Source organism: Scyliorhinus canicula, chromosome 12 (assembly GCF_902713615.1).
Source record: "Scyliorhinus canicula chromosome 12, sScyCan1.1, whole genome shotgun sequence".
Taxonomy (NCBI): domain Eukaryota; kingdom Metazoa; phylum Chordata; class Chondrichthyes; order Carcharhiniformes; family Scyliorhinidae; genus Scyliorhinus; species Scyliorhinus canicula.
In genome coordinates, this window is record NC_052157.1 from 60,804,661 (window position 1) to 60,813,932 (window position 9,272).

The following is a 9,272-nucleotide window of genomic DNA, read 5'->3' on the forward strand; positions in this document are numbered from 1 at the left end:
ACTCATCTAGTAACATAATCACTGCACTATTGAACCATGGAAATCAGAGATTAAAAATAGAATCCCTGAAACAGAAACCTCTCACCTGTCACAGAGAGGTGGACCTCATTAGATTTCAACAAATAATGGATCTCCTCTTCTTGTAAATCTGACACTCATATTTGTTCTGGTCTGACTTTCTGAGGTCAGAGGTCAGAACTGACCAGTTTCCTTGTTCCAGTTGATCTTTGAACAGGGTTGTTCTGTTTCTGAAACGTGCGTCTTGTTCTGTCAAATCATCGTTTCCATTGATAAACTTGTGTAAAATTTCAAACATCGATATTCCCCAAATCACATGTAAATCGGAGACTGGGACATTCCCTTTGTAGATACAGGGCAGCACAACCTGCTCCCCAAGGTACCCAGAAACTGGAACAGGTGAGTCACCTGGAAAAGATTGAAAAGATTTATCCACAGATATAACCTCCCTGCTGGTACATTATATCACAAGCTTCACATGGTTACACTGGGATGCTGGACTTACAAGAAGCACTGATCAGGAACTCACTGTTTTTATTTCTGTTGGAAGTTTAAAGCTCAGGTATTAAGGGCCCTCAATTAAAACCAGCTTGTGCTGGATATTTGTCAGCTCAGCACAGAGCAGCTGGACAGCACTTTGAGTCACATGGTCCATTTGTACACATTCTGGGAGAACACATCAGGATATTGTTCATCTCCCCTTGGGAGAGAGATCACAGACTGGGGGGGGGGGGGGGGGCACAATGTGAGGTGAAGCTCAGGAGCAGAAATTGGACCCTGAAATGTAAAGACAGGAACAGGTGCGGAGGGGGTACCTGAGGACAAGAAAGGGTTTTGGACAGGTGGGGGCCAGACAGTGTGGCTGCACCTGATGGTCAAAATGTGAACTGTTTCTCTCTCCACAGATGCTGCCAGCCCTGCAGGGCACTTCCTGTTTTCATATATTCTGTTTGATCCAAGGACTGTTCCAGACTCCCGATCCCAGAGTTCAGGACCCCATCCCAGTCCCACTGGAGCCCAGTCACCCATCCCAATGTCACCAAATGTTACTCAGTATTCAGATCCCACTGTTCACATCTCAGGGGTTAATATGAAGCTATTAACTGACTTCCTTTCAGTTCTGATCATCATTCTGTGTGATGTGAACCCATCGTGTCCACTCCCTCGATGGCTCTGAGAATCTCTGAGAGATACAGAGTAATATTGACACACATACATCACAAAGGTACAGATATCCACACACAGGTATTAGAGATTGACATGTCCAGAGTAAAAACACATTGATACAGGAGAGACAAAGAGAGACACAGTGAAACACACACTCACTCACAAACTGAATGTTCCAGAGAAAAGAAAGATAAAGCACACTCACATCTCAGAGATTGGATATTACATATTAATTCTCAAAATCACTGACAGTAAACTCACAGATAGAGTAAAAACTATCTTCAAATACAGACAGTGATGAGAATCAGAGTTAATCTCTTTCCCTCCGATCAGAGGACATTTATTTGATGAACAGTTGTGTCATAACTCCTGCTTAATTCATTAAATGGAACCAATTAGATTCCGTTTCTGAAGCCTCCACATCAGCCCTCTCGATATTTCTAATAGTTTCTTTGATCAATACTTTCCACTTCATGACACTGTGTACTTTTACTGCTCTATCTTTCCTGAATGGATTATGAGCTGTAATATTAAGTTCAATTCTCTCTCTTTGAGATGGGTCTCTGTTGTTGCCCCCATGCCAATGAGCCAAGTGCTGTCTTGTGGCTGCAGCTCACAGCTTCATTCCCCACACTGCATGGATTTAAACCTCCACAGAGGAAGGAGCTTAAACCCGCAGAGAGAGTGGATTGGAAACTGGAATCTGAACTGGTATTTAAATGTTAAATAGTCCAATGTGGGAGAGAGGATTTTCAATCTTTGTTGTGGGATGATCTTACCCATTAATGTCTGATTGTAGATTGAATTTGTTCCCTGTTTTTACATAGAATTTACAGTGCAGAAGGAGGCCATTTGGCCCATCGAGTCTGCACCGGCTCTTGGAAAGAGCACCCTACCCAAGGTCAACATCTCCACCCTATCCCCATAACCCAGTAACCCCACCCAACACTAAGGGCAATTTTGGACACTCAGGGCAATTTATCATGGCCAATCCACCTAACCTGCACATCTTTGGACTGTGGGAGGAAACCGGAGCACCCGGAGGAAACCCACGCACACACGGGGAGGATGTGCAGACTCCGCACAGACAGTGACCCAAGCCGTAATCGAACCTGGGACCCTGGAGCTGTGAAGCGATTATGCTATCCACAATGCTACCGTGCTGCCTACAGCACCAATATATTGGTGGAGTTTCCAATTTGGGACAAATTGGGTTCAAATTTGATAATATCCAGGCTGTACAGCTGTCCAAAAAAATCCAGCACTGTGGCATTGAAGAACAAGTGAAGATGGAATGGACTCTCCTGCGCAGCTCACAGGTTATCATGGACACCCTATATGCCCAGGTGGTTACCCGCTGCAGCCATGGCACCGATCCTGAGGCCACAGACCCACACGAAGCCCCTCTACAATGATGTCCATACAGCGACCAGGGATGTGATCAAGTAGTGCTTCGGCATCCTGAAGATGCGGTTCAGGTACCTGGACCGCTCTGGAGGGGTCCTCCAGTAGGAGGGAAGGAGCATCGCCCTCATCGTGGTGGCCTGCTGCATCCTCCACAACATCGCGCATCAGAGGGGCGATGTGCTGGAGGAGGAGGATGAGGAAGAAGGGCAGGCCTCGTCCGATGAGGAGGATGTGAGGAGGGGGATGATGAGCAGGTCCTGGGGCCCAGGCAGGCACAGGAGGCCGCACAACGTCATCGCCAGGGTCAACGCGCACGGGACGCTCTGATCGTCTCCAGGCTCACCGACTAGGAGGGAGGGGGTGAAGACATGGGGGGGTGGTGGGGTGCTGGCCAGGGGCATGGACATCACATCCCAGACCCCCTCGCCTCCCACATCACCCGCTTGCACACCCCTCCATTATACATACCTGAGGTGCTACGAGCTGGGAGCCCTGGGTTGGCAGTGACAGCGGGTCTGGGATGGAAGATGATGACAACTTCCTCTGTGATGATCTCTGGTGCTCCACATCGTATGACAATGTGTGACCCATGCCCACAGTAGCACCTTCAACCTGGGTGAACCCTGCATGCTAGCCGGCCGGACTATCACACGCCCCGTCGTATCCCTTGGGTGGGGGTGCTGGGGATGTTTGGTGTCATGATATGCGCACACACACATAATGATATACAGACAAGCAGCTAATGGACACAGAGAACAGGACATGACCAATAAGCAGGCAGGACACTCAGGGGTGGGATCTGACTATAAAAGACACGAGGCACTCACACTCCGCCTCTTTCCACTGATGAACATCTACAGAGTCAGTCAAGGGTGTGTTACAAATCTCAAACCTCCACCATGTGGCTCAGAGCTTGTCTGGTTCAGTCAGACAGAGGTAACCACACTTAAGTTAGCAGAGAGTTGACTCACAGAGAACTGGCTAACTGTGCTATTCATTCAATAAACCTGATTGAACTAACTTCAAGGTTCTGGAGTATCTTTCTGATCTAAGCTGCAATCCAGTTGCAGCCAGTTGTTAGACCAGTGTACCTTACACAAAAGTCGGGGCAACATGGGGTGGGGGGGGGGGGGAGCACTGTTCTCCCACAGGTCCTGCATGGCCCCCCACCAGCCCCCTCTCCCCCCCCCCCCCCCCCCACCCCCCCCCGGCCAGCCCTGGACCAGCCCCACAACCACACCCATCAGGTTTCAAACGGTGTTGACAGGTGCTTATTGTGGAGAATATATGTAGTCTGTGCCCTAAACCCCTATGACTGAACTGTGTCCTGCACCCATGCCAACTTAATTGGTGTCTAACTTTCTGGTCTTACAGGCCCTAACACTACGTCTCGGTGGTTCCCCAGATGGTACAGCAGGAGTGGAGGCGGACTGCTGTGATTCCTGCCCTGCAACAAAGGTCCCCGTCGGTGTGCGCCTTCTGTGATGACCCGGCCTAGATGGGCCCTGCCGCAGCTTGGGTGTTCCGGGTGACGTGTTGCCGCCCTGTTCTACCCGCTGCCCATGAGATGCACCAAGCAATGGAGTGGATGGGGGGTTCGAGGTGCTGCGCTCTTCCGGCACCTCACCTGCGGGAGTTACCGGCAGGGGCCCTTCACTCCCTCCTTCCTCGGGCCCGATGGCCCCTGGGCTACTCCATGGGATGAGGGTGTGAGCAGAGCCATCCCCAGAGGCCTCCCGCCCCCCCCCCCCCCCCAGTCCTGGAGTCTGCTCTGGTTTCGACCAGGGTCCGCACACTGTCGGCCATGGAGCACAGGAAGTTGGCCATCTCCATCTGGGACTGCACCACATCACGCTGCTACTCTGCCACCTTCCTCTGCGTCTGGGCCACCTCTCTCTTGGAATGGGCCACCCTGCCCAGTGCCTGCCACATTGGCCAGCGCCTGAGCAATGCTGCCAATGTTCCCAGACACGGCCTGCTGTGACTGGGCCATGCTGAGGAGCGTCACTGTAATGTCAAGGTGGCTCTGCCACATGGCTGCCTGTGAAAGGGCAGCCCTGTCTTGGGCCTTGGTCACCATCTGCACAGAATGCCCCAGGTCTTAGACATGATGATCCATAGCCGAAACCATCGCCCCCAATGCCTCCACCGCGGAAGCCACCTCTGCGGTGTCGGCCTGGGTGGCATGCATGACCGGCACCACACCCTGCTCCTGCATGTGAATTGTCTACTCCACATACGTCTACATGCCCTTTTGTAATCTCTTTGTCTCTGACTGCACCTGAACTATGGCTGTTCCAGAAGCTCGGGACCCATCTGGACGGCAACTGATTCCTGAGGCTTGTCTGCCCTCCGACCGTCCGGCCCCTCGGCTGTTCCTACCTCTACCTGCTATACCGGATGCGATGTGGGTGCGAAGCACATAGTGTCCCAGGAGCCTCTTCACTAATGTGCCCAACCGAGCTGATAGTCTCTGGGATGGTGGAGGGTGTTGGAGACAGCTGTGATGCAAAGTCCGTGTCCTCCTCCGACCCAAGCTCCGGGGTGTTCTGAGTCTCAGGCAGAGGGCTGGTGTTCGGGCTCCTTTCCCCGTCAGTGGTCGGCTGTCTGGGGGGGGGGGGGGGGGGGGCAACGGCTCTGGCACTGGCTTGGGGCAGGATACTCTGGGTGGACTGGCCCCATCTCCGGCAGGTCCTGCAGGCCGGGAGGGTTGCGGCGGGGGGTGGGGAGGGGGGGGAGGAGTGGGGGGGGGGGGGGGGGGGGGCATCTTGAGGCGGGTGCGGGCCACATGTATGTCATGGGGATCTGCAACTAAGTGGGATCTCACTTGCTTGCCCGCCACCGACCTCCACCTCGGCGACCTCCCTTTCCTTCGGGCCGCTGACCAGTGCCCTCTGCTCAGGCACGGTGAGGGGACGCAGTTCTGGTGGTCCCCCTCCCGTCTTCTCCCACTCCCGGCGGTTGTACGTGGCCTTCTCCTGCGGGGGGTTGGGGGGAACACAAACAGCACAACCTTCCAACGGTCCGATGCATGAAGCCCAAGGGTTAGGTAGATGGTTTCTCACAAAATGAGAATTCCCAGTCGTCAGGCCGCGATTCCAGCTGATACGCTTTCAGAATTACCTTGTTTGTAAAATACTCATTTGGCTCAAACATAAACTCCAGAGTGAAGCTCCTCGGTTGTGTACGCTCTGAACATTTCACATCTTGCAGATGCTTTAATATGGTCTCACCATGCTCCTGTATCAGGCCACTGAGTATATACACCTTCTTGAAGACTGTTAACCAGAAGCCTGGAATTCCCTTTGGTTCTTCCAGTGCCTCATTGGATTTGTCGTCTTTCACCTGGACTTTTGTTTGCTTCTCATTGAGTGAGTGCACCAACATATCTCATTGCAAATCGCAGTAACCGTCTGGCCACTTGCAGTCTGACCCAGTGAGCCGCTCATGACTATTCAGAAGGATCACTTCACTCATTTCCGTTGGACCCCACTTGCCCTTTTCTGAAATTAGATCAATAATGAACTGCCCCTCCAGAGGCACCTCCTCCACTGCATTAACTGCTCTGAATTGGTTCAATGAAGGATGTGAGAACATTGTTTCACAAGTGATTCATTCGACCGCACCTGGAGCATACTTTTTCCATATGCTGGACATTTGCGGTGGGCCATTTCGATTGCCACTTGTCTGGCATAAAATGGCAGACATGCTCGGCGCTCTTAAATGGCTGCCGCAGAGAGACATGTTTCTTTTTTTTTTAAATTTAGATTACCCAATTATTTTTTCCAATTAAGGGGCAATTTAGCGTGGCCAATCCACCTACTCTGCCACATTTTTAGGTTGTGGGGCGAAACCCACGCACAACACGGGGAGAATGTGCAAACTCCACACGGACAGTGACCCAGAGCCGGGATCAAACCTGGGACCTCAGCGCCGTGAGGCGGTTGTGCTAACCACTAGGCCACCGTGCTGCCAGACCATGTTTCTTATTGACCTGCGCCACAGTGCTGATGTCCCTGGCGTCTTCCTCCATATTGGTGCCAAAATGTTTCGGCTGAATGTACTGATTTGCTGTGCAGCCAACTCACTCACATGACAAATCATAATTGCTTTTTCCAGTACCAAAACTTCCTCCCACAGCAATCTCTCAGGGAGCTTGTCATTTGAAATCCCAAATACTATTTGATCGCGGATCAGTGAGGATTTTAGGTTATTGAAATTGAAGGACTGGGCCTTCAGCCTCAAGTCAGTGAGAAAACTGTGGGAAGTTATGTCAGGTTTCTGGGTACGCATACGGAAAATATGTCTCTCAAACGTCTCATTCTCTTTGGGAGAGCAATGCCGATGGGAGAGCAATGCCGATCGAAGTACTCTATCACTCGATCGTAGCTCTTGATGTCCTCTTCGCTATCAAAAGCAAATGTATTGTAGATTTCAATAGCTTGTGGACCTGCCACTGTTAGCAGCAATGCAATGCGCCTCTCGTTGAGCTGCACCTGCAGGCCAATGGCTGAAAAATAGAGCTTAAATTGTTGTTTGCAGACACGCCAGTTTTCGTCTATGTTACCCGATACTTAAAGCTGGTGGGATGCCTTTAAACTCTCTATCTCACGCTTCACCATCTTTTGTGTTGCGTCGCCACAGGCGGTAGTTTCCCAGGTCGGTTTAAGACCCTTCCTTTTTCTTTCTGTTTCATTCTACGGCCAGTTTACCTTGGTCTTTTCTGCTGTTTCCTTAAATGTTCAACACTCCTGATACCTTGTGGCCTTGCTGTATGAATGACACTCACAGAACTGGCGATGAGTTACTCAGAATGATGATTTATTATTTAACACGTGGAAGGATAACATGCAGAATTCTGTACAGGATACGTTGGTCTGGAACAATCTGATGCGCGACTGTCCTTATGTACGCTTTGCTCCAACATTGCTGATTCCACCACACCACGTAATCAAGGTCTAACACTAACAGCTAGTTGGAGGTTGCATTGCTATCTACATACAATCTTATGCACAGATATATGACCACATTATCCTGCCAATGGATTTGCAGGATCTTGCGGAGACATTGCTGGTGGTACTTCCTCCAGAGCTTTGAGTTGTCCACTATACATAGTCCGTACTTTGAGCCATATAGGAGGGCGGGTGGTATCACTACTGCACTGTAGACCACGAGCTTGGTGCTGGTCTTTCAACACTCTTCTTCAGGCAAACAAAGGTTCTGCTGGCGCATGAAGGTGATGTTGGACCTGCTTCGTCGATGTTGCCCTTGTTGACAGTAGACTCTCATGGTATGGAAACAGATCCACGTTGCAATGGCCTCATTGTGGATATGGCATTTGGGCAGTGCCTAATTCTACATTGAAATCTTTGATTGAATCTGCCTCCATCCCACCCTCAGGCAGTGCATTCGGATCTTAGCCGCTTGCTCAGTGCGAAAGATTTTTCTCTTACACTTTTGCTTCTTTTACCATTTACTTTAAATCTGTGACCCCCGCATCTTGATCCTTTCATGATGAGCACAGTTTCTCTCTCTCTCTGCTCTGTCTAGACCGCCCCATGATTTTGAACACCTCTCTCAAATCCCTTTCAACCTCTCATGTCCAGAAAACAGTCCCAATTTCTCCAATCTGTCTTCATTACTGAATTCATCATCCCTTGAACCATACTTGTAAATCTAAATCTATTATGATGTCTTTGGACTGGGGTGGGCACAGTAAGAAGTCTTACATCAAAAAGTTAAAGTCAGGTGAAGAAGGAGTTACGCTCAAGAAAGCTAGTGATTCCAAAGAAACCTGTTGGACTTTAACCTGGTGTTGTAAGACTTCTTACTAAATCTATATATTATAATCATTATTACATATGTAACATATGTATATATTTATCCATTATATCTCTATATTATTCCTTGGATAAGGAGACCACAGTACTCCACATGTGGCTTATCAAAGCTGTATTGCAGCAAAGACCTCCTCACTCTATATTCCAATCCCCTCAATAAATGCCAACATATAATCTGCCTTCCTAATTGCTCATATGTATCTGCATGTTAGTTTTCTAATTCTGTACTCGGCTAACAAGTCTCTTTGAATACCAATATTTAGTAATTTCTCGCTTTCTAAAAAATATTCCTTTTTATTCCTCCTGCAAAGTGATTAATTTCACACTTCCTTACATTATGTTCCAGTCAGCACCATTCTAATTCCAAGTCAGTCTGTATCAATTTGCAGGATTTTTCTGTCCTCGTCATAGCTTTCTTTCCCACCTAACTTTGTAGCATTGGGAACTGTGGATACATTACACTCATTCTCTTTTCCAACCCATTAATATTGATTGTAAATAGCAGAAGCACAAGCACTGATATTTGCAATTGCCCATGAGTTGCACCTTGTGATCCTTTTTCTAAATAAATTTAGAGTACCCAATTAATTTTTCCAATTAAGGGGCAATTTAGCGTTGCCAGTCCACCTAGCCTGCACATCTTTGGGTTTGGGGGGCGAAACCCACGTAAACACGGGGAGAATGTGCAAACTCCACACAGACAGTGACCCAGAGCCGGGATCGAACCTTGGACCTCGGCGCCATGAGGCAGCAGGGCTAACCCACTGCGCCACCGTGCTGCCCTTGCGATCCTGACTGTGGTGCTCTGTGGCAGGGGTAAGTTGGGAGAGGATCTTTGAC

At 49.5% G+C, this 9,272-nt stretch overlaps 1 long non-coding RNA gene across 1 annotated transcript in view; it reads right to left on the reverse strand.

Moving 5' to 3' along the window:
* Positions 1 to 128, reverse strand: part of LOC119975249 — a 13,719-nt gene extending 13,591 nt beyond the window's left edge. The window contains exon 1 of the long non-coding RNA XR_005462694.1: positions 86 to 128. This is a non-coding gene — a long non-coding RNA (uncharacterized LOC119975249). The remainder of the gene's footprint in view (positions 1 to 85) is intronic.
* Positions 129 to 9,272: the final 9,144 nt, after the last annotated feature.